The following is a 27249-nucleotide window of genomic DNA, read 5'->3' on the forward strand; positions in this document are numbered from 1 at the left end:
GCCAGTCAGGTTCTGAAATTCTTATCCTCTTTCTGGAATCCTTCCACTGCCCATCCCTAACCCTGTAATCTCCTCCAGCTCCACAGCAATCCAATACATCTGAGCTTCTCTAATTCCAGCCCATGTGTCCTGAATTTTAATTATCTCACCACTGTTACCTTGATTAGCATAGGCTTCAACAGCTGGAATTCCCTTCCAAAACATCTTCACTTCTCATTCCCTTTGAGAAATCCTTGATACCTAACTTTTTTACCAAGCTTATGGGCACCTATCAAATATTGACTTCTGTGGTTAAATGCGATACCTCATTTTTTTCATGCCCCTATGAAGAACCTTGGGACTGTGCATTATGTTAGAGGAGCAAGATGAATATTTGTTGTTTTAGAATGTCCAGAAGGAAGCAATTTTTTTGTATTGGCTCCATTGAATCCTTTTATCATTTTGAACATGTCAATTAGATTACTGAGCTTCCAAGAGCCCAGGTTAAGTAATAAAACTCAGAAAAAATGTGGACAAACTGGACAGCAAAAGAAATAAATACAGCTTGTCTGAACTAGTAAGAAATAATCTGACTGGAAGCTTGAACAAAAATAACACCAACATGATTGAATACTTTTGATAAGCCTCCTCTTTAAATGTTAAAACACTTTAAACATCAAATCTGTCATCAGTCACATTAACAGTGACAAGTTTCTTGTTCATTCTGCTGACTTTAATTTGTAACTTGTTAAAGTACAGCAATCCTCTACAAAACAAACTAAACCACCCAGCATTAGGGGAAGAAATCCTTGATAGACGAGTATAATTTAATGTTTGTTGCCACCTTCAATATCATATTGTATGTGTCTCATTCCCACAGACTGAAAGAAAAACCCAGTGCCTACAAAAAAAGGGATACAAAATACAAAAGCACAGATAATGTAAGGTCAATTTTCTATTCAAGATTGTATTGAGTTCAAATTTCATTATCTGCAATGGTGGAGTTTGAACTTATATGCCCCGACATTACCTTGGTGTTCTGGATTAGTAACACAGTGGCATTAAGAACAGAAACAGCTCATCTATTCAGTCACATAATAACCTTATTTTTGTTATTTGCACTGAATTTTATTTTAGGGTTTTCTTTTTTCATAAGTTAGGACAGCACAAATACCAAAGATCGTATACATACATTTCATTAAATCTTTTAACTTGGAATTTTTCAATAAAGTTTTTTTCTTAATTCGTGATAAATTATATATTCCATTTTCAATTTCAAAACGTATCACATACATATTGTAATTTATCCCACTTCCCCCTGAGTATGCAATATTGTTGCAGAATTTTGCATTTTTTCAGAAACACCACCAATGATGAGAATTTTCCTAAGTTTGGATCAGCAATACATTTTAAACTACTTTAATGAGGGCTTGTTCAGCTAGTTTTCTTAATGGATCAAAAATAAGTGCCTTTTGGAGCATTTGGTCAGCTTTTTGTTTCAGCCACCTTGGTAACACCAGTATGCTGTGACTTCACAACATGACCATTGATGGCCTTGTTTAATGCAGTAAAGCCATCTTTTGAAGGAAATTTGAATCATTCCCTGAGTTTAAATTTTAACTCAGCGTTCTTGAAAATACTAAAATTGTAGATGACTTGGCTCTTTGTATGTGGATGAATATCAATTGGGGCATCCTCAAAATTTCGGGAAGTAGAAAAGATCTTAACAGGACTTTTATGTACAGTAATGTAGCAGCAATTTGTAAGAATCCCCTCTTCCCCCACCTTTCCAACACTTGGGGCTTTGCTTTACCATCACATTCCCAGTACGCAAGCTCTTCTTCCCTCTCCCAACACTCCCGAGAAAAAATAAGCTGCACTGCCTCTTCTACCTGAAAAAACTGCTTTCCCCTCTCACTTACACCACAACCTGATTCTTTCTATCCATCCATTATTTCTTCCTCAGTCCACCGAGTTGATACTCGGGTTCAATACAGCCTCAATTGGTACATACCTCTTTGCTCTGACCTCCTGAAATATTGCTGCATTTGATTTGACAAATGGGAAGTTCACTCTGTTTCATCTTTGCTGCTTCTCCAATCACAGCAATTGCTTCAAATGGAGCAACAAGAGTTGGCAGAAGGGAACCTGTGATTGGTAGGGCTGAGCAGCGTAATGAAGAATATAGAATTTGCTCTGAGGAGGGGGTCACTCAAGCCGAAACGTTAACTCTGATTTCCCTCCACAGATGAAGTTAGACCTGTTCAGTTCTTCCAGCAATTTCTGTTTTTGTTTGAGACAGAATTTGTGATTTGGAGGAGCAGCTTCTCAGAGATTCCAACCCTGCCACATTTCTCTGATTGGTCTGATTGAAATTTTAAGGACAATTTCAAGAATACATTCACCCCCTGTTTTTTTTAAAAACATTATTGTGAAATATTGTTTGTCCTTAAAGAAGAGAAGATTAAGGGAAGACTTGATGGAGGTGTTGAAAATCAGAAGGGGTTTGGACAGAGTAGATAAGGAGAAATTGTTTCAGTGATGGAAAATTCAAGAACCAGGAACACCAACTTAAGGCAACGTAAGCAACGGTGTCATGAGGGAAAAATTTCATTACACAACAGGTAATTAGGATGTGAAATTCACTGCCTGAGAGTGATGTGGAGGGAGATTCAATCATAGCCTTCAAAAGAGAATTGATGATTATGTGAAGAGAAACAAGAATCCTGCGGGGTTAAGGGGAAAGGCAGAGGGCAGATCCAAGATGAGTAGTACTTGCAGAGAATCCATACAGACTTAACAAGCCAAATGACCTCCTTGTGTGCTGTAACCATTCTGTGCTTCTGTGAACTTATGAGAAAAAAAATGGCACGTGTTCAGATTACTCTAAAAACAGGATGTTTTTTTCAGTGAAGGGGAGACTGTGTGGGTGACAATGCAGGTAGGAATGAAGTGCTACGGACCTTTAGGAAAGTTGGCATTACTTGAAAGTACAGTAGTGCATTTAGAAGCCAAACATGTGTAAAACATTAGAATAATAGGAATGCTTGCAGTATGGGACTAATATGTAATCTGAACATTCAGCACAAAACAATATACCGATGTTTGATCTGCAAGCGACAAGAGATTTTTATGATTAATCAGGCATATGCTAAGATTACTTGTTGACTATTAGACAAAGTCAACAAAATATTTTACATTTCCAGCTTCCAATGAGAGAAAATAACATAACATCTGCTAGTGGCATGCATGAAATCAAAAGCTCATTGGATTAAAAACAATATCAAGATCTTAAAATTGTCATGAAACTTAAAATGAATATGATTTTATAACTTTGAACTAACTTAGAATTGAGAACTAAATGGATTTACTTTGACTGCCTTAAGTGAATCACAACCATTTTCAAAACTTTGTTCACCAACTCAGTCATGGATCCCTATGTTTTAAACATTGGAGGAAACAAAAAGAATTTTCAGCATTCCAGCCTCAGGAAAGGAAGCAGATTCTGATGAAGTGGTTTTTAAGGGAGGGTTTGAGCCTTGGTTTGAAATCTTGATCCAGTGGACATCCCACCTAATTTAAAGCTGCAAGGTAAATGGGGACCTATCTTTTTCCCCTGGATTTTGATTGCCCACAAGGCGCCTGTCCCTAATTCAACGGTGCAATGGGGTGAGCTCCTCGGCTGGGCCCCACTCATTCTCAGGTTTGGTCTGTGTGGGGTTTTGTTCATAGCAAGATATATGGCAGACCCATTGCTAAGAATTTCAATGGATTTATGAAGCTCCAGGTTAAACTGTAACTGATGACACAACAAATATTTCCCAGAAATGTCATTAAGGGTTTTCATTGTCTGATGTAATCTTGGCAGGAGAGTGGTAGGAACCTTGACCCAATTTTCCTGATGGAAAAATGGTCATGCAACTGTGTAAACTAGAGCTATGCATCAGGACAATTCGGAGGATTGAATGCAGCTGACTCCATGGGAATTACCTAGGGAGGTAAAATTTACTTAGGACAATTATTAGCATTCAAACCCTGTGAAGAAGTCCCAGGACTTGAATCAAAGTCAATGATTTGGGATGTTTTTCCAAGCTTAATAGTTTATAAAAGGTTAATAATGAGGATGATAGAGATCAGAAATAAAACTGGAGATGCAGGAGAAGGTCAATGGGTCTGGCAGCATCTGTGAAGAGAAAATTGACAATATTTCAAGTCCAGTATGACTCTTTCAGAGCAGAAAGTCATTGCAAAATTATCCTTATTATGCCATGGATAGAGGGAGATGCTTAATTAGTGGAATTGGATTGGAAGATGCTCAGAGCCGAAACCAAATTGGTTGCTAACGGTAATGAAAAGAAGATAAAAATGTAAAAAGTGTGTTAATGAAGGTATAAAAAGGAATTTTGTGTGTGTGTGTGTGTGTGTGTGTGTGTGTGTGTGTGTGTGTGTGTGTTTGTGTGTGTGTGTACGTGTGTGTGTGTGTGTGTGTGTGTACGTGTGTGTGTGTGTGTGTGTGTGTGTGCGTGTGTGTGTGTGTGTGTGTACGTGTGTGTATGTGCCTGTGTGCGGTGGGGCAATGAAGGGGGATAGTGGCCCAAGAGGTGGAATTTTATGTGTAAGAAAAATTGAGGATGCAGGCTCGGAAGGTGCGGAACTCAGAATTGAGTTTGTATGGTGGCTAAGTGGAAAATGAAACCTTGTTCCTCTCGCTTGCATTGCACTTTATTGGAACAGAGTAACAGGTCCAAGATTCTTTTTAAATCTAGAACATAGAACATTACAGCACAGTACAGGCCCTTCGGCCCGCGATGTTGTGCCGACCTGTCATACTGATCTCAAGCCCATCTAACCTACACTATTCCATGTACGTCCATATGCTTGTCCAATGACAACTTAAATGTACCTAAAGTTGGCGAATCTACTACCGTTGCAGGCAAAGCATTCCATTCCCTTACTACTCTCTGAGTAAAGAAACCACCTCTGACATCTGTCCTATATCTTTCACCCCGCAATTTAAAGCTATGCCCCCTCGTGCTCACCGTCACCATCCGAGAAAAAAGGCTCTCCCTATCCACCCTATCTAACCTTCTGATTATTTTATATGTTTCAATTAAGTCACCTGTCAACCTTCTTCTCTCTAATGAAAACAGCCTCAAGTCCCTCAGCCTTTCCTCGTAAGACCTTACCTCCATACCAGGCAACATCCTAGTAAATCTCCTCTGCACCCTTTCCAAAGCGTCCCCATCCTTCTTATAATGCGGTGACCAGAACTGTACACAATACTCCAAGTGCAGCCGCACCAGAGTTTTGTACAGCTTCAGCATAACGTCTTGGTTCCGGAACTCGATCCCTCTATTAATAAAAGCTAAAACACTGTATGCCTTCTTAACAGCCCTGTCAACCTGGGTGGCAACTTTCAAGGATCTGCGTACATGGACACTGAGATCTCTCTGCTCATCTACACTACTAAGAATATTACCATTAGCCCCGTACTTTGCCTTCTGATTACTCCTACCAAAGTGCATCAACTCACTCTTGTCTGCATTAAACTCTATTTGCCACCTCTCAGCCCAGCTCTGCAGCTTATCTATGTCTCTCTGCAACCTACAGCATCCTTCGTCACTATCCACAACTCCACCGACCTTAGTGTCATCTGCAAATTTACTAACCCATCCTTCTACATCCCTCATCCAGGTCATTTATAAAAATGACAAACAGCAGTGGACCCAACACCGACCCTTGCGGTACAGAACTAGTAACTGGTCTCCAGGATGAACATTTCCCATCAACTACCACCCTCTGTCTTCTTTCAGCAAGCCAATTTCTGATCCAAACTGCTATATCTCCCACAATTCCATTCCTCCACATTTTGTACAATAGCCTACTGTGGGGAACCTTATCGAACGCCTTGCTGAAATCCATATACACCACATCAACAGGTTTACTCTCATCTACCTGTTTGATCACCTTCTCAAAGAACTCAATAAGGTTTGTGAGGCACGACCTTCCCTTCACAAAACCGCGCTGACTATCCCAAATCAATTTATTCTTTTCTAGATGGTTATAAATCCTATTCCTTATAACCTTTTCCAACACTTTACCAACAACTGAGGTAAGGCTCACTGGTCTATAATTACCAGGGTTGTCTCTACTCCCCTTCTTGAACAGGGGAACCACATTTGCTATCCTCCAGTCATCTGGCACTATTCCTGTAGACAATGATGAGTTAAAGATCAATGCCAAAGGGTCGGCAATCTTCTCCCTGGCTTCCCAGAGGATCCTACGATAAATCCCATCTGGCCCAGGGGACTTATCTATCTTCACCCTCTGTAGGATTTCTAATACCTCTTCCTTGTGAACCTCAATCCCACCTAGTCTAGTAGCTTGTATCTCAGTATTCTCCTTGACAACATTGTTGTTTTCTAGAGTGAATACTGTTGAAAAATATTCATTTAGTGCTTCCCCTATCTCCTCTGACTCCACACACAACTTACCACTACTATCCTTGATTGGCCCTAATCTTACTTTCATCATTCTTTTATTCCTTAAATACCGATAGAATCTCTATATATAAATCTTTACCTCAGGAGATAAAGCCTTTGACAAGATTCTGCATGGAAGGCTAATTCATAAAGTTAAGTCATATAGGATTCAGGGTGAGCTTGCCAATTGAATACAAAATTGGCTTAACGGCAGGAGACAGAGAGTAATGGCGGAGAGTTACTTTTTGGACTGGAGGCCTGTGATCAGTGCTGTTCCACAGGGCTCAGTTCTGGGTCCTCTTTTGTTTGTCATTTATATAAATGATTTGGATGAGAATATAGAAGACATGGTTAGTAAGTTTGTAGATGATACCAAAATTGGTGGTATAGCAGACAGTGAAGAAAATTTTCTAAAATTACAAAGGAATCTTGACAATGGGTCAATAGCTGAAAAATGACGGACGGACTTCAATTTGGAAAAGTGCGAGATATTGCATTTCGGTACGACGAACAAGGGTAGGGCTAATACAATTAAAGGTAGGGCCAGAGTAGTATTGTAGAACAGTGGGAGTTATGGATGAAAGTACATCATTCTTTCAAGTTCGTGTCACATATAGACTCCCTATGTATTTCAGAACCCTCCTCCCCTCCCCCATTTCTGATGAAGGGTCTAGGCCCGAAACGTCAGCTTTCCTGCTCCTAAGATGCTGCTTGGCCTGCTGTGTTCATCCAGCTCCACACCTTGTTATCATGGGCAGGTTGGAACCTTTTTTCACTGGAGCATAGGACATTGACAGGCAACCTGATAAAAGTTTATAAAATCATGTGAGGTATAGATAGAGTTAATAGTAGTTGTCTTTTCCCTAGGATGAGGGTTTCAAGACTTGGGGGTGCATTTTTAAGGTGAAAGGAGAGAGATTTTAAAAAAAGATAAGTGGCAAATTTTTTTACACAGAGGGTGGTTCGCGTTTGAAATGAACTTCCTGAGGAAGTAGTGGATGTGGGTACGATTACAGCGTTTAAAAGACATTTGGACAGATACATGAATAGGAAAGGTTTGGAGGGATATGAGCCAGGAGCAGGCAGGTGGGACTAGCTTAGTTTGGGATCATGTTCGGCATGGACTGGTTTGACTGAATGGTCTGTTTCCATGCTGTATGACTCTATGTGCAGGTTATATGGATTCGACATGGTAAATGCGGAGTTACGGGAATAGGTCTGAATGGGATACTCTTGGGTGGGTTGGTGCAAGTCAAATGGCATCTCTTCATACTGTCAGGATTCTATGATTCTATGGTCAGAGGACACCACTACAGTCTTTCCAGGCAAAGGTCATAATGATCAGCAGACTATCTCCATTGTAGCTTGAAGGAAGGGTGTTGCACACATTATAGCACTGGGAATGGACAAAAGGAATCTCACATTAGTTACACAGGGACTCATAAGAGTGATTGCTTCAATTTGTTAGGTCAATAAACAGTTGTTCCTTGCAACCGAGGCTACTTATTGTTTTGCCTCACTTGTATCTCATGTCTGATATCTGCCACATCAAACCACACACTATTTCCACAATAACTCACCACTCAAGATATCCATGGAAATACAGGCATCCCCTGTGCCATCTATAAAAGCCTGTTGTACACAAGTATTGTCAGTCTGGAGCTGCACTGCACAGTTTCTGATATTTGCCGTGGACACAGCAGACCTAGGGGGTGGAGGGGTGGGCATCAGCGCCCGCTTTTCAGGTAAGGGTTGGGAGGTCCTCCTGGAGGCAGGATTTCCTCTTCCACCAGGACCAGCAGTGGAGACAACAGCAGCAAACCATCCCAGGCAAGTCTGAGGTTAAAGCGCTCTTAGGTGTCTGGAGAAATGCTCAGCAAGCTAGGAAGAGGATCAATGCCCACTCTCCACTCTTCCAGGGCATGGTCCATCAACCCGAGGCAGTTCCCACTGCAATTTCTGATCCATTTCTTTCAAAAATGTTACAATCAAATGAGGATCTTGCATCATGAAGGGCTTTCCAGATTTCGAAAACAGGACAAGAGCAAAATGAAAAGAAAGCTAACCGAACTCAGAATTTATCATCATTTCAAGGTACAAAAAAAAGGATAGACCAAGACAAAATGTCTTTAATCATTTGAAGTTAGAAGTCACTGTTATAGATTTTGAGCTAAAAAAACACAACCAGAAACAAAGTAGTATGGCACACTGACCTCTATATCGCCGAGGCCAGACGCCAGCTCTCTGAACCCCCTCCCATCACCCCGTTGATCATGACCCCACCCCCAAGCACCAAACCATCATCTCCTAACCATCCACAACCTCATCACCTCAGGTGACCACCCACCCGCAGCCTCCAACCCCACACCGACTGCTTCTATCTCCTTCCCAAAATCCACAAACCTGACTGCCCTGGCCGACTCATTGACTCCATCTGCTCCTGCCCCAGCAATCCTATCTCCACCTACATGGACTCCATCTTCTCCCCCTTGGTCCAGGAACTCCCTACCTATGTCCGTGGCACCACCCAAGCTCTCCACCTCCTCCAGAACTTCCAATTTCCCGGTCCCCAACACCTCATCTTTACCATGGACATTCAGTCCCCACGCAGATGGCCTAAAGGCCTCCCGCTTCTTCCTGTTCCACAGGCCTGACCAGTCCCCCTCCACCGAAACCCTCATCCGCTTATCCAAACTCGTCCTCACCTCAACAATTTCTCCTTTAATTCCTCCCACTTCCTACAGACCAAGGGGCTGGCCATGGGTATCCTCATGGGCCCAAGCTTTGCCTGCCTCTTTGTAGGATACATGGAACAATCCCTCTTCCAAAGCTACACTGGCCCTATCCCCCATCTCTTTCTTCGTTACATTGATGACTGTTTCGGCGCAGCCTCGTGTTCCCACGAGGAGCTCGAACAGTTCATCCACTTCACCAACACCTTCCACCCCAACCTTAAGTTTACCTGGACCATCTTTGACACCTCTCTCTCCTTCCTGGACTCTCTGTCTCCCTCTCAGGCAACCACCTGGAAACTGATATCCATTTTAAGCTTACTGACTCCCACAGCTACCTAGAATACACCTCCCCTCACCCACTTTCCTGTAAAAAAGCCATCCCCTATTCCCAATTCCTTCGGCTCTGCTGTATCTGCTCCCGAGATGAGGCATTCCACTCCCAAACATCCCAGATGTCCTCCTTTTTCAGGGACCACAACTTCCCCTCCACTGTGATGGAAAATGCCCTCGACGCTGTCTCCCGCATTTCCCGCAACTCATCATTCACACCCCCATCCACAATAGTAACCAAAACAGAATCCCTCTCATCCTCACATACCACCCCACCAGCCTCCAAATCTAACGCGTCATCCTCCGACACTTCCGCCATCTGCAATCCGATCCTACCACCAAAGACATTTTTCAGTCCCCACCCTTATCTGCCTTCTGGAGGAACCATTGTCTCTGTGACTCCCTTGTCCGCTCCACAGTCCGCTCCAGCACCACGCCCCCCCCCTCCCTGCCCCACACCCTAGCACTTTTCCCTGCAACCAAAGCAAGTGCTACACCTGCCCCATACCTTCCCCCTCACCCCCATCCCAGGCTGTAAGAAGACCTTCCACATCAAACAGATGTTCACCTGCACATCTGTTAATGTGGTATACTGTATCTGTTGTTCCTGTTGTGGCCTCCTCTACATTGGGGAAACCAAGTGGAGGCTTGGGATCCGCTTTGCGGTCAGTTCGCAACAAACAACTACACCTCCCAGTAACGAACAATTTCAACTCCCCCCGCCACTCCTCAGATGACATGTCCATCCTGGGCCTCCTGCATTGCCATGACGATGCCACCCAAAAGATGCAGGAACAGCATCTTATATTTCGCTTGGGAACCCTGCAGCCCAATGGTATCAATGCGGACTTCACAAGCTTCAAAATATCCCCTCCCCCAAGCCCGGCTGGACCCTGCCTCCCTAACCATTCCTCCCACCTCAAGCCCCACCCCCATCTCCTACCCACTAACCTCATCCTGCCTCCTTGACCTGTCCGTCCTCCCTGGACGGGCCTATCCCTCCCCTAACTCCCCACCTACATTCACCTTCACTGGGTCTAACCCTGCCTCTTTGACCTGTCTGTCTCCTCTCACCTTATCTTCTCCTTTATCCATCTTCTATCCCCCTCCCCATCTCTTCCTATTTATTTCAGAATCCTCTTCCCCTCCCCCAATTCTGAAGAAGGGTCTCGACCCGAAACGTCAACTTCCCTGCTCCTCTGATGCTGCTTGGCCTGCTGTGTTCATCCAGCTTCACACTGTGTTATTTCAGATTCTCAAGCATCAGCAGTTCCTTCTATTTCTGTAACAACCAGAAACACAATGTCCAGTTTTATGATGAAAGTGCCTCTAAACTGGGTACCAGATTGTGTACTTACTCTGCAGTTAACTTTTATTTCTCACAGGAGACTGTCATCTACCTCCGACGTAATATAACTAGTTACTAAGTAATAAGTCATAAACTTACTTTGTTTATCAAGACTCAGACTATCTTCTGCCAGAAACTCTTTCATTGTTTCCTTCCCTATTTGGTATCGATAGACTGATAAGGCAACCCAGGATGACCGCAACAACATTGTTACTTTTAACTGCTCTTTTAACAAAGAGCCCTATTCAAGCAGATCCCCAGTCTTACTTGTTTAAAGGTTTTACATCTGGTAGACAATTATGAAAAAATGGAAAGGTCTTGAGGTGATAAAGTGAGTTTCACATCCCCAAGGCACCTGCACCGACAGGACTTCACATGGAATGAAGTACTTTTTAACCTGTCTTAAGCTTTTAAAATTTGGTCTTTGTTGCTAGAGGTTTTGAGTATAAACACAGGAAATTCTTGTAATGGCCATACAGGGTAATGGTGAGGCCACACCTGGACTGCTATGTACAGTTATGGTTTGTGTATTTAAGAAAGGATGTATTTAAATTGGAGGCAGTTCAAAAGGGATTCACTAGACTGGTTCCCAGGATGAAGGAGTAGACTTCTCAAGAATGGTTAAACAGTTTAAGATGTTATTCATGAGAGTTTAGAAGAATGAGTGGTGGTCTAGTTGAAACATACAAAATCCTGAGAGTTTGACAGGTTGAATGTTGAGAAAATGTTTCCGCTAGTGGGGGAGTCTTGAACTAGGGGACATTGTTACAGAATGAGAGGACACTTACTTAAAACTGAGACGCAAATGAATTTCTTCTCTCAGAGGTTAGTGTACGTCTGGAATTCTCTAACCCACAGCGATGTGGTCTTGCAGTTATGGAGTGCCTAGATTACTGGAAGTCTTTAAAGAGGAAGAAGATACTTTTTGAAATATAAGGAACTTGAGTGCGATGAAGAGCTGGCACAAAAAAGGAGTTGAGATCTGGAGCAGATTATTGAATGAAAGTGTAGGATTGAAGGGCCGAACAGTCTACTCCTGCTCCTGATTCTTGTGTTCTTACGTATTTGCTGCTATAAGAAGGAGAAGACTAATTTAGTTTGATTACAGCCAAGTTCCATAAACAGGAACAAAATAAGTGATCAAATGGTCTACTTTTAATGAGGTCCGTGACAGATAATGGGTGACTAGGATAGAGAGGGACTCCTGTGCCATTCTTTACTTGTGCCACGAGACCTTTTATACCTATCTGAGAAAACATGTAGATCCTTTTCTAAGCTTCCATCCAACAGGCAAAACATATGAAAATGCATTCCTTTCATGCTTAAAATATGATGCCCCGTTGTGTACTCAAATTCTGGCATTGAGTTTGAATCTACAGTCTTCTGCATTAAACATGAAATTGCTATCAATGAACTTAGGCTAACAATGATCAGATGATTTTCATGGTTCTATTTCATCCAGAAGTGTATGAGGTACACTGACTACAGTATTGTCCAATGATGAAAAATACCACAAAAAAATCATAATTTTCCAGTGGTGCATTGAATATTTCACATTTTCATTTTTAATTTCAGTTTTTTTTATTTTCAATTTTACTTCATGGATGTTGCTGATTGTGTGTCTGACTGCCTGCTCACATGTTAAGAGACTATCCTGTGCAAGGTGAAAATTTTATCAGTGATATCATTCAGTCACCTCGGAGAAGTGATTGATATAAACTAATGTTGTTAAAACTGAGCATGAAATGATTCATTTAATCCTATCAATTGTTGTTTATTCATAGCGGCATCACTGGTTATTGGCATTACCAAGAACATGAGTGAATTGACATAATCAATGGCCATTGTTTCAGAAGACTTGTTCTTCCCTTAAATGAGAGGGACGATTTGATGAGTACAAAATATTATGAGTAGTGCCTTCCTGGGATTCTGATTTCTACTGTTGGTTGGTGAACCTCTAATCATTTTGTGCAATTCACTCTATGACAGGTTCCAGCCACAGCCCCTGTAAAATTCACACTTATCTGCAAAAGCAATTTAAGCAAAGCCAAATACTTGTCTAAACGTCTATCTCAGATTTACACCCATATGCACCCTAAACAGATTTACAGGGCCCTCGTTCTAGTGGTTCAAGTACCAACTTGTCAGCATTACATTCAATCTTGTTTCTTTTCGACTTACATAACCTTCACTGCTTTCTTAAATCAGCTATTTATGCAATTCTTCCTTAAAAGAATTGACAAATGCATGATTTAAATAAATTAGCTGAGCTTCTTACCTACAACTGTACGCTCTTTTTATTTCTGAGAACAGATCAAACTTTGGGCCAGATATGATATATAATGTAAGTTATTATAATGAACCTTCTAGACTGTTCTGCTGTATTGCCAACAAGAGCTCAGTGAAAATTGTTTTTATTTCAGAAACATTATTGGATTTGCTCTAAGTTAATAATTGCTTCTGATGGTTCCCTTTGTTGTTATTTATTTGCATTTAAAAGAAACAGGCAAATCAAGATGAAAATAAAAAGCAGACTTATTTTATTGTAGTTTTCATGCTTTGGATCTGAACTGAACAAAAAAGCAAAAACTGGCATCTTCAAAGTTCCAAAAGTATTTTAGATGTAAATCCCTGCTGTGGAGCACAGTACTGTACATATGTTTTCATTGTTAATATGTGCCAAACATTACATAAACCTGCATTATTTCATCAGGTATTTTTCCTTGCCTATCTTATTGTAAGAACAAAAGGGTTTTTTGCTGAAGAGAATTGAATCTATCTGTTCTGGTATTCCCAGAACACAAATAGTAAAATAAATAGTTCAGTTTGGCTGCTCAAATTGCTAAGTGGCTCTGTGCCATTAGTTCAGTGGAACACTTTGGAGTTGGTTCCAAATAAAACTACCAAAAAACAGCTTGTCAAGATGATGGATAATATGCCCACATGTACAAAAGTAAAACAAATAAAAATATAAATCTTCAATATACATCATATTTAGTACATTATTATTTGCATAAAGCTATTTTTTCTTGTTATTTCCTTCTTCTACAAGACTTAATTGAGATTGTTAGCCTGTGCATTTGCAAGGCATTAAAACTCCAAAAATGTAAAATAGTTTATTAAGTGCATTTGGCCCTCTCAGACTTCTGAGCTGTGGGGTAGTCATGATTTTGTGCTTTGAAGTTAATGGAAATTAAAATTGGAAGAAATATATTGAGCTGCCAACCAGCTACAACTAATTTAATCGGATAGAGTCATAACCTATCCATAGAACCTTGAACGCGCATAATCTGTATTAAATTATTTTGCTCATTTTCCCACTATTTCCTCTTTATCCCATTAGTAGACCTGGTGGTGATCAGAAGGCAGAATCCCAGTGAATTCATGGGTTTTATCAGCTGAAAGAATGCCTTTTGCCACATTAGCAGTTTTAAAATCTGTAAATGAATAAAATAAAAGATATTTGGCCAGGGTTTTCTCTATAGTGGATGTCATGCCTGAAGTGCATTGGAACAGAATATCCAGCAGTCCACGTCCTTTATTCCCTGACCCCAAGGGATTCTGAACCCAGGTTCTGCTTTTCCTGTTCTTTCATGAGATGGGGGTGTCAGTGACAAAGCCAGTATTGACTGCACATAGCCGTTGCTGAGCTGTGATAATAAACTTGTACCACTGCTTTGTCCATCTGCTTTAGGTAAATCCATAATGCTATAAAGAAGAGAGTTCATCCAACAACAGAAGGAATGTTCCAAATCAGGATGGTGTGCAGCTTGAATAGGAATTGCAGGCTCCTATGCAATTTGCTGCAGTATCAACTAGATCAAAGAGACTGGGGATTTGAAAGTTGCTGCTTTGACAAATTGCTGCAGAGCACCTTGTACACGGTATACACTGTGCCACTCTGCATCAGTGGTAGAAAAATGAATGTTTAAAGAAGTGAATGGATTACCAGTCAAGTAGGCTGCTTTTTACTTATATAGTGTTGAAATTCTTGAGTGTGGTTGAGCTGTGGGCAAGTGGGCAGTACTCTCTCATACTCCTGACCTGTGCCTTGCAGACAGTGGAAACGCTTTAATGAATCAGGAGGTGAGTTCACTGCAAAATACAAGCTACTAAGCTGCTCCTGTCAGCACACTTTTTACTTGACAGCTGTAGTTAGATTTCTGTAAAATGGTAACACCCAGGACGCTGAGAGTGAGGGATACAATGGTGATAATGCCACTGAATGTCAAGAGGAGATAATTAGGCTCTGTCTTGTTGGAGATGATTATTACCTGGCACTTTTAAGGCATGAATGTTATTTGTCACTCATCAGCCCAAGGCTGAACCTTTTCTAGGTTGTGTTGCATAACACAGAAACATGGAAAATAGGAGCAGGGGTAGGCCATACAATTCTCCAGGCCAATGCCACCATTCGTTATGATCATGACTTATCATCTAAATTACATAATTTACCCTGTTCTTGCTCTCTCCCGTACCCTTTCATCCCTTTAGCCCAAGTCCTATATTCAACTCATTCTTAATATCACACAACGATTTGGCATCGATTGCTTCCAGTGGTAGCAAATTTCACAGGCTCACTACTCTCTAGGTGAAGAAATTTCTCCTCATCTCCATGCATCTTGAGACTGTGGACTTCCCCACCATCAGGAACATCCTTCCTGCATGTATCCTGTCTAGTCCTGTTAGAATTTTAAAGGTTTTCATCAGATTCCCCCTTATTCTTCTGAACTACAGTGAGCTTAATCCTTACTGATTCAACATCTCTTCATATATTCGTCCCACTATCACAAGAATCAGTCTGATTAACCTTCACTATACTCTCTCTAAGAAGAAAACACATTCTCAGATAAGGAGACCAAAACTACACACAATATTCCAGGTGTGGCCTCATCAAGGCCCTGTATAACATGAATTGTTTCAGTATTTGAGGAATTGCGAACGGTACTATCATTACACAATCACTGAACATGCCCACTTTTGATGAATGATAGAGGGAAGATCATTGATGGCGTAACTAAGAGATGGTTGGATCTAGGACACTACGTAAGGAATTCCTGATATGAGGGCTTGGGTCACCTTTATTTTTGTGCTAAATTCTGGAGTGAAACTTGAATTAGGAACATTAAGGTGCAGCTGAGATCACAAGATAATTAGTAAGAAGAAAACCATGCTAGCCTCATTAATTCAGTTATTCTAAAATTCAAAATATGTACGCTAAAGAATATTTACAGGCTGCTGAGGTAAGGAAAACATTAACTTTATTTAAGAAACGATGCAGTTTATGGCTTTCTGTATCTGTTTAACTTTCCCACAGATAGTCAGGTTCATGTTGAGATGATGTCTTAAAGCTTATTTACAGCACTGTTTTATTGGCTACATTATTATGGTTTTACACACAGAGTCTGGATTGTGTGCTGACTCTTGCTACTGTACATTACATAGGCATAGCCCACTGAGTGAAGACACTGCATTAACTCCAATACTGACAGAGTTAATGATGGTGAGAAGGGTACTTTTATACTTGAACCACCATGTAGAATCCCTACTGTGTGGAAACAGGCCCTTTGGCCCAAGTCCACACTGATCCTCACAGCATCCCACCCAGACCCATTCCCCCATAACCTACACACCCCTGAACACTATGAGTAATTTAGCATGGCCAATCCACCTAGCCTGCACATCTTTGGACTGAGGGAGGAAACCAGAGCACCCAAAGGAAACCCATGCAGACACAGGGAGAATGTACACACTCTACACAGACAGTTGCCTGAGGGTGGAATTGAACCCAGGTCCCTGGGGCTGTGAAGCAGCAGTGCTAACCACTGAGCCACCGCACTGCCCCAATATATTAAGATATCATGCACTTATCTTCACGACGTGTGTCTGTCTGGTCAGGAATCTTCTGTAATATAAAAATAAACAACTTACTGTGGATCTATCTTGACAAGAAGCTTCAACAAGACCATGTGACATTACATCGCATCCTATGATATTGTTTACTGTGTCCCTTAATATTACTGTGGTCATGCTTAACCCCTAATACTACATTTCCCAGATCACCCCAACGTACAAATCTCTGATTTTACTCATTTTATTACGTTAACTTCCTGTGTTCCATATCTCAAGTCTCTAATTTTAATTTAGTTTTTTGCAGGGATAACCACTGTTGCACTTTCACTATATACTCCTATATGCATTCAAATCATTGGGAGGAGTTTGGGATTATGAAGCTTCTTGAGATATCTCTGACGCTGCTGGGCGAAGGAGAAACTGTGGACGTCTCCAATTCAGCTATCAGGATATTAAGGATCCCTCAGTGAATGAAACATCTTGAATCTGTTTGAATGCTGATGAGTGCTTGAACTGTGTAGAAGGTTGCTTCCTTGTAGAAACTAGTGTATGTCTGTTACATCAGATTGCACTGCTTTTGGTTTGACTGAGGGACCATTGATGTGCTGTTTGGTCAACCACTTCAGACCATAAGAAACAGGAACAGGAGTAGGCCATTCAGCCCCTCGAGCCCGCCCCACCATTCAATAAGATCATGGCTCATTCAATTGTACTCACATCCACCTTCCTGCCTTCGATTCTTTTACTGATCAATAATCTATCTCAGCCTTAAATATATTTGCTTATAAGGAGCTTGTCTAGAATACAAATTATGTTTCTGGGTCGGAGGTCCGATTGGCTGTGTACTTTGTAACATTTGTCATAGTCCCAAATATGAATGGAAACATACTCCTCTTTCTCCTTCACCTTTTCAAGCCATTAACTTGCACATCTTGAGCAGATATTGGAGAGTAGGAAGTTACATTCTCAGTCTTCTTCCCCTGAGGAGTTCACATAAAGCTAGAACCATTTCAGAATTGATTTGAACCATAGCTCAATGGAGCAAATTGCGCAAATGGGACAGCACAGTGGCTCAGTGGTTGCAATTGCTGTCTCACAGCACCAGGGACCCAGGTTTGATTCCATCCTGGGATGACTGTGCAGGATTTGCACATTCACCCCATGCCTGTGTGGGTTTCCTTCAGGTGCTCCGGTTTCCTCCCACAGTCAAAAGACGTCCAGGTTAGGTGGATTGGCCACGCTAAATTGCCCATAAGGCCTTGGACATGCCGGGTTATAGGGATAGGAGAGGGGGCGGGTGGGGTGGAACACTCTTGGGATGGTCCACGTGGACCTGATGAGCCAAATGGCTTTATTCCACGCTTTGGGGTTTCGATGACACTATGAAAATGTTGATGTGCCTCAAACAATGCTTTCATGTACTCATTCCTGTTTCTGCTTCACAGTGGTTTGAGAATATCTTGAGTAGCCTAAGGATCTATCCACTTGATGTTAATACATCTTTAATGTACTCGCTGGTAAACCATAGCCCATTGTCTGAGATTATCAGCTCTGGGGTACCATATGTCCTTTATTTATTGCTTCAAATGTGTACCCTACATTTGCTTGATTTCTATTCATCTGGCACAATAATCCAACATGATCACAAACACTTTACTTCTGTCTTTGAAAAGACTCTTTGCACGACATTTCCATAGTCTTGCCACAAAGGAAAATGAAATCAACATTTCGTTTGCCTAATAATGATGACTAGGGTAACATGGTGCCTCAGTGGCTAGCACTGTTGCCTCACAGCACCAGGGACCTGAGTTTGATTTCAGTGTCGCGTGACTGTGTGGAGTTTGCATGTTCTCCCCATGCCTGTGTGAGTTTACTACGAGTGCTATGATTTTGTCTCACAGCGTAAAGATGTGTAGGTTAAGTGGATTAGCCATGCTAAATTGCCCTTTAGTGTCCAGCGGTGTATAGGCTGGTTGAATTAGCCATGGGAAACATGGAGATGAGATGGGTCTGGGTGGGATGTCCTTTGGAAGGTTGGTGCAGTCTCGATGGACTAAACGAATTCTTTCCACGCAGTAAGGATTCTATGAATAGCACATACAAGACAGTTGATCATCGCTTAATTTTGAGAGGCCTGGCCACCAAACTCAATGTTTTGTGACACTTAGATGCACTTGGTACAACCTTTGCAGTATATTGAGGATCGTAGTCGTACGTGTGCAAATCATCTGCTACACTGAGGTGTCCCCATTGCTTATAATACTGTCAGAGAATGGGATTGTGTTGCATGTATGTAGGCCATCCTTGTTTTGAACACAATATTGAGCCTGGAGGTCTGTAGGGTCCCCAAGCGGAAAGTGAGGTGTTGTTCCTCCACTGAGGTCTCCTCTACACTGGGGAAACGAAATGTAGACTTGGCGACTGCTTTGCAGAACATCTACATTCTGCACGCAAAAAAGACCCTGACCTACCTGTTGTCTGTCATTTCAACGCGCCACCCTGCTCCCTGGCCAACACCTCTGTCTCTGGCTAGCTGCAGTGTTCTAGTGAGGCCCAATGCAAGCCAGAGGAACAACACCTCATTTCCCGCGTGGGGACCCTCCAGCCCTCCGGAATCAATATTGAGTTCAATATTTTTAGGGCCTAAACTCTCCCACGTCTCAGCCCCCTACCCCACACACCAGGCCTTGTTACCACATAGCCTGCCACTACACACCCCCTGTTGTTAGTCACTAACAGTCCCCATTAACAACTAGTCACCCTCCCAGCCTGATCGTTAGCAACTCTTTTGTCTGACCAACTGTCTTTCTTTCTCTTTGGGGTCTATCCTATCGTTTACTCCCTAACCCATCCACCTCCCTATTTTCCACATATAAACTAATGTTTTCCCAGCCACCATCGGTTCTGAGGAAGGGTCACCGGACCTGAAACAGTAACTCTGACTTTTCCTTCACAGATGTTGCCAGACCTGCTGAGCTTTTCCAGCAACTTTGTTTCTGCTCCTGATTTACAACATCCGCAGTTCATTTGGTTTTCATTCAGTTGCTAACCTGTGGCTAGTAGGCATGTGATTGTTAACGATATAAAGATTTCCACTTCTTCAAAGAAACATAACTTCTTTTTCAGGCTTGACAAAGGATACAGGACAGAGTAGCTCCTTCATACTGCCATTTTCCTGGAACAAACACTGTCGCTACATTAAATTTTATCACCCTCAATCTGGTTCATTGTAATTATCTAGGCATTTTTGTTAACTTAGAACTTAAAAGTGTCACCAGCATTTTGTGGCTTGTCTCTATCTTAAAGTGGAGACCATGAGCATAACGTGTAAATTGTCTACAAACCCATGAAGCAGTATGGCTTCTTTCTCTATTACTGCATATCTCTGAGTTCTATCCGTGAACAGGATGTGTATTTATCTGGACCACATTCTCATCCAGCTGTATACAAAAGAGTCCTATAGAAGATGCATCTGCAGCAGTGAATGGTTCTAGGTTACTGCGGGTCATAGCACATTACACCTTACTTTGCCATCTCCATGAATTTCTGGAGATTAATCTCAGTTTGAGGTGCTGGAAATTATTTGATTTCTCTCATCCCCTACAGATCAACTCTGGCATATTATAGATGCATCCATAATATGCCCAAGGAACATGACAGTTGGCTGAGTGAATTTGTGTTTGCAGTTGAGGGTAAGTCCTGCTTCCCGTAGGTCTTGCAGCATAGTTCACTGCCATTCTTCATCTGAGTGCATCTAAAGAACAGGGTATGTCATGTGACATATGAATCCATCCACTCCCTCTAGGCAGTTTGACATTATCCACTGCAAGATTTCTGGTGCTGATGTTATACTAAAAGTTAATACATTGAAACAAAACATTCAAAACAGTATGATGAAGGTTATGAGCAACTTACAGTCTTCATCAAGGAGTATTGCCTAAAACAATTATTTATATCTGGCCTCAAATGACTAAACCCTTTCCCAATTTTAATTTGATAATATTGCCAATCTTTCATCCACAGATAACATGAAATGAATTTTCAACAAGTGTTCAACTAATTTGTTCAACCTTTACGAAGATTATGTTTTGGATTGTGTTTGTGTTGGGTTTTGGAAGTGAGACTATCCCTGAGTTCCAGATTGTTGGTTCTGTTATCACTGTAATAACACTTTACTTCAACATAGTCAATTTCCCTCTTTACTTTTGACAAGATTGGATGAGGAAACTTTTGGGTGTATTAATGTACTGTCTTTACTTCAGAATATTATGTGATACAGTGTGCAGTTTTCAGATTTCCTACTTCTGTGAAGACCTGTACAAATTCAGCTCTTCAAGCTTTTAGGCTGATCTTGGCTTTCCAGTTTCTCTACTGTGCCAAACAGATGTAGGTGGGTACAGACTTCCATGCATGACAGCGAGCAGCTCTGGTTTAGGATCACAAATGTTTTCACTGATTTGTTTTCATTCTCTATGCTGAAGCATTGCATACATTGTCCTATGACCTTGAGTTCTAGATCTTTTTGGCCCATGTAGTTTGATATGTAATAGCTGAAGATTACTTTTTTCCAGCCATAGAGGATAATATCAGAAATAACTAAAACCAGAACTGGTCACCAGACCCGAAGCATTAACTGCGAGTTTTCTTCACAGATGCTGCCAGACCTGCTGAGCTTTTCCAGCAACTTCTGTTTTTGTTCCTGAATGGCAAGGGTCTTTTTCCTTGGGTGGGGCATTTCAAAACTAAAGGGCATAATTTTAAGGTGAGAGGAGAAAGATATAAAAAGGACCTGAGGGGCTACATTTTTACACAGAATGGTTTGTATGTGGAATAAACTGCCAGAGGAAGTGGTGGATGCAGGTGCAGTTACAACATTTAAAAGACAATGGGATAAGTACATGAATAGGAAATTCTTGGAGGAACAAGGCTGGTTTGTTTTGGGAAAATGGTTGGTGTGGACTAGTTGGACCGAAGAGTTTGTTTCCACACTGTATGACTCTATGAATCTATAACTTCTGATACCTAAAGTTAAAAGAATAATTATTTAAACTGAATTTTCAAACAGGAATTGTGCCAGATGTCAACTATTAAAACAGGCTCAGATCTGTAGTTTCTAATTCTGCATCTTGAAAATAAGTAACTATGGAAAATCAGACATGCTTATTGTTAAATATTGCAAAGCATACATAAACTATCAAAATTTGTTATTTTGACCCTTTCTAGTAACTGTTCCTTTTAGGAATATTCAAATTGCATTAAAATGATCAAATAATCTATTTGTGCTTCTTCCTAATATTACATTCTTTGTCATTTCCATCTGTATAGTCATTAATGTTTGCAATCTCAGAAAAATGAAGTTATTTTAAAATGGCTGACTGTAACCCAGCTCTTGACAATAAAAGTAATTCTGTTTTTATTAAATTAGCCGCAGCTGATGTCCCTCATATTTTAGTATATTCTATATTCAGAATGCTCCAGATGATGTTTCCCTCAAGTTGATAGAATATCCATGGAAACTCAATTCCTACAATATTAAAAACATTAAAAATACCAGAATTCATCTTAAAGAATCAGTAAATACAACCAGCAAACAGACATTAAGACTACTGGCATGACTCACAGGAAGAAATTTGACATTTGGTAGCAATTATATCTCACTTTATAGTAAATAACAACTTTTACACTAAATAAAATTCAAAGAAAAGCCATAGTTCAAAGATATTTCAAAACACAGCACTTAAACATATAAAAGAGGATAGCAGAAACAAAAAGCATTAGCACTCAGTATTTTAATTTAACTGATGTACAAGCTATTCAGAACAATTTATTGGAATGTAACTCTGGTGGATCACAATAACCAGCAGAGTTGTATAACATGCAGATGTTTAAGTTAAGGAGTAGAAATGAGTTGGGTTGGAATTCAAGTGATGGTCATACGAGCACAGGCATCTAATACACATGGGCTGCCTAATTCTCCCCTAAATAACATGCCATATGACACTACCACAATATGACTGAATCATGCAAGCACATGAACAGACTGAATATATTTCAGCAGTCAATCTTCAGTGTTGATGCCAAACTTTCCATGGAGACTACGTTATTGTTGTAGGCTGCTAATGGAACAAATTTACAGTAAAGTTCAAGATAGTCAAATATTGCCTTTGGCTGAAGGGCTTTATAAATGAAGGGCTGGGAGAGAAATGAGGCTGGATTTGACAACAATATACAAAATGTAACATGGACTTTTCAGTGATCATAAGACCATAGGACATAAGAGCAAAAGTAGGCCATTCAGTCCATCAATTATGGTCCTCCATTCAATGAGATCCTGGCTGATCCAGTTGACTGACTGCCTTTTCCCCATAACCTTTGATTCCTTCCTAATTAAAAAAAAAGTCTATTCCCTTCTGTCACCAGCTGTTGAATTTTAGACAGCTCAGTCCTGAACTTTCTGCACATTCTTGGAACTTCCTGATTTCGTCCTTTGTTTCAATACCTTACAAATCAGGTTAAGGACAGAAGTGTCTTCTTACTGCAGGTCCAGAAGGATTCTGTTATTGAACTTAAAACTGTGGGTGTCAATGATAAAATTGTTTCAAAAATTGAAATCTTACACAACTGGGAAGTTTGGAAACTTAAGAGGCCAAATCTCAGATCATTTATGGTCATGCACTTATAGTTAGCAGCAACCTTCTTAGTTGACAAGCCAATACACATTAACACAGAGATCATAATTCATGTTTCTGACAAAGAAGAAATATGTTGTACATATTAGTGCAGAGATAGTAGGAACTGCTGATGCTGGAGAATCTGATATAACAAGGTGTAGAGCTGGATGAACACAGTAGGCCAAGCAGCCAAAAGTCTAGGCCCAAAACGTCAACCTTCCTGCTCCTAAGATGCTGCTTGGCCTGCAGTTTTCATCCAGCTCTACACATTGTTATATTGTACATATTGATGCTTATGCTCCAGGTGATGTTTCCTTCAAGTTTGTAAAATATCCATGGGAACTCAACCCCTTACAAGCATGCATAATTTTGCTAGGTTTTATCTAGTCTGAATAAAAGATTTATTCGCTATATAATTTTTATTGTAACCAAATTTCCAAGATTTTTGTCAACTATAGGTTTATAATTAAATTACTGGGATGTTTTGGTAGGAATGGGCACACTGATACCTTTCTTTCAAACATTTGAAAGAGAACTAAATCAGCCACTTTCAACAACATCCTTTCATCAAACAGCTAAGACAATTAAATTCTCTGGTATTTGTCAATAATAGAGAATGGTAGTTAGAATCTGATCAGACAGCACAATTTAGGCTTATTTTGCTGAATTTTCTGGCCGGATTATTTCTAATGCCTTGTGACATTGCAGTGCCAGAGCTGACAATCATGAATATTTGCTTAAGGTAAATAAAACCTACTCCAGCTAAGGCATATCATCTTAACATAATCTATTAAGCTATGTTGACAGATGACATTATCTAAATATGACTGTGCATGATCATTTCACATCTGTATGTTTTGAGAAACGCTCCGGCTAGTTTATCACGTATTCTGCTCATTACTGCTACATTGATTTCAAATAAAAAACTGGTATTTTCTATGATGGATAGTTAACCTATGACAACAATTTCACCTCCAGACAGCAGGTTGAAATCTTATCTCGATGTTTACTGTTAGAGGCCTGAATTTTTATGGGAAGCTTTAATCTTAAATTCACTGTATTCTCCAAACTGTCCCCTCATCTGAGCAGACTGCTGATTGTACTATATGCCTCTAGCTTGCAATTGTATCCAGAGCTAGCAGCCTTGTTAAATGATTGACAAAAAATTGTTATTTTATGACTTGCTGAACACTCCACCTTTTCTGTATGTTAAAGGAAATTATTACTTATGAAATTCTCCAACAAGCTGTTTTAGAAGCAGTTAATAGACTCTGAATTTTCTTTTGCACAGGGCAAAGTAAATTTGCAAAATTGTACCTGTTATATGTTCCTTAGCCAACTCCCTTGAATCACCACTTCATTACAGTGAAGCTACTCCCACAATGATGAGTACACTCAGCTTTGCACTGGTGATGATGAGGAATGATTAACTATTTCAAAGAGTTGGAAGGGAATTTTAAAGTGATAGTGTTTCCATACACTTTTAGGACAAGATAAAACATTTGGCTTTCTTCCCTTAAGGACATTTGTGACCTGTTGGGGTTTGTAATAAAAATCTGAAAGATTCCTTATTGGCACGAGCTTTTTATTACTCATTTATTTCATGAACCAAGTCCAAGTTCACTAACTGCCATGGTGGGATTCAAATGACATCTCTCAGATTATTGATCCAGTCTCAGGACTAGTTCACTCACTTAAATACCACAGTACCCTGCCTGTATATGATATTAATCTGTAATAACGCCAGCAGCTCTGTTGTAATCTGTTGGCTTGTTTATGAAACCAAGACAGAATAACGGGAAAGAGTTAAAACAATCAAAGCTACAAAGGTACATTGTTTCAGTAATAAATCAAACTATAAATCAAGTCATGTATGACATAAGGGTGGAAAGTTACACTGCAAATATGCAACACTATAAATTCTTTATCTTGTAGGGTCATAAAGATCTGTCACCTTCATATCCTATGCACATCAATCGAAGGGTTCAATTCATTGCTTGAGGATGTTTTGCCTTTTGCGGCACAGCAAATCCATATGTGCAGTTATTAAACCCCAGCCCGGAGGCATCAGTCCTATGTATATCTTTCTCTTCAGTCTCTGTTGGAGTTAGAGTCATGGAGGTTGACAACACGGAAAAAGGCCCTTTGGTCCTTCAGCTCTGTGCTGGTCAAAAACAAGCACGTAAGTATTCTACTCCTGTTTTTTAGCAATTGCTCCATAGCCTTGTATGCCTTGGCAACTCAATAAATATACATATAAATAAACATCCAAATATTTCTTAAATATTATGAGGGTTTCTGCATGTACCACCTTTACAAACAGTGTGTTCCAGATTCTCAACATCCTGTAGGTTAAAGAATTCTACCTCAAATCCCCTCTAAACCTCCTGGCCCTTACCTTAAATCTATGCCCCCTGGTGACTGATCCCTTCACAAGTGGGAAAAGCTCATACAAAGCAGATCTATGCCAAGGCATTAGTAAATCAATTAGACTTTTCTGACAAGGTGGGAGAGTCCTTGTAATGATATTTCCTGGTGTCTGCCAATAAATAATTAAATTTAGTGAGTTCAGTTTTGTTTAGTTCATTCACAGGACATGTGTTTTGCTGACTAGACCAGCATTATTACCTGTACCTAATTCTCCTCGAGGAGGTGATGGTGAGCTGCCTTCTCGAACCATTGCTGTAGGTCGACACACAAAGTTGTTAAGGAGGGAATTCAAGGATTTTGACTCCATGACAGTCAGGAATGGTGATTGGCATAGCAGGGAGCTTGCAGGTGGTGATGTTCCCAGGTATCTTTTTTTAAAGGAATCCCTGCAATGTGGAAACAGTCCATTCGGCCCAACAAGTCCACACCGTCCCTCTGAAGAGCATCCCAGCCAGGCCAATTCCCCTACCCCTGATTTCCCATGTCTAACCCACCTAACCTAAACATCCCTGGGCACTATGGGTAATTTAGCATGTCCAATTCACCTACCCTGCACATCTTTGGGCTGTGGGAGAAAATCGGAACACCCAGAGGAACCCCACGCAGATACGGGGAGAATGTGCAAACTCCACACATACAGTCACCTGACGCTGGAATCGAACCTGGTCCCTGCCTGCTGACCTTGTTCTTCTAGATGGAAGTGGCTGTGGGTTTGGAAGATGCTATCTAAAGAGCGTTGGTGAATTTCTGCAGTAGATTTTGGAAATGAATGATCAATGCAGATACTGTCCTTTGGTGGTGAAGGGAGTAGGTGTTTGTGGATGTGGCATCAATCATGTAGGTATCTTTATCCTGGAGTTGTCAAGATTTTTGAGTGTTGTTGAACGAGCACTTATCCACGCATGTCGGGAATCACACTCCTGAATTGTGTCTGGTTAACGGTAGATAGGCGGTGGGGAGTCAGGAGGTGTGTTACATGCAGCAGTATTCCTAGCCTCTGACCTGCTTTTCTAGCCTCACTATTTGTAAGGCTAGTTTAGTTCAGTTTCTGGTTTTTGTTCAAAGTCTAGAAAGCATATAAAATAAATGAGATGCAGTAAAATGAAACCACGAACAGCTGAATTTACAAGTGGTGCGTGGGGATTTAGTTTTGACCATTGCAAGCAGGGTTTACATATGGAAAATAATTCAGTGCAAGTCCCTGGAAGCTTTGTTTTGAACTTGGCAAATAATCTGTAGAAAGGAATTTTTAATCATATATGTATATTGTAATTCTATCCACTACTTCTAACGTTTTCTTCTAGAACTAACTTCTAACATTCATTTTTTTAAAAAATTCAGAAAATTTTGGGAATTTGAATAAGGTTCATGGCTCAGTCCAAAGATGAAGTGAGATATTCCCTATATCAAAGAACAAAAAG

General features: G+C 40.7%; 1 long non-coding RNA gene across 1 annotated transcript in view; it reads right to left on the reverse strand.

Annotated features, from left to right (window-relative positions):
- The window catches only part of LOC125448570 (uncharacterized), a 54707-nt gene extending 29899 nt beyond the window's left edge, over window positions 1-24808 (reverse strand). Inside the window, exon 1 of the long non-coding RNA XR_007246735.2 lies at window positions 24716-24808. This is a non-coding gene — a long non-coding RNA (uncharacterized LOC125448570). The remainder of the gene's footprint in view (window positions 1-24715) is intronic.
- Between the last annotated feature and the right edge of the window lie 2441 nt (window positions 24809-27249).

Source organism: Stegostoma tigrinum, chromosome 2 (assembly GCF_030684315.1).
Source record: "Stegostoma tigrinum isolate sSteTig4 chromosome 2, sSteTig4.hap1, whole genome shotgun sequence".
Taxonomy (NCBI): domain Eukaryota; kingdom Metazoa; phylum Chordata; class Chondrichthyes; order Orectolobiformes; family Stegostomatidae; genus Stegostoma; species Stegostoma tigrinum.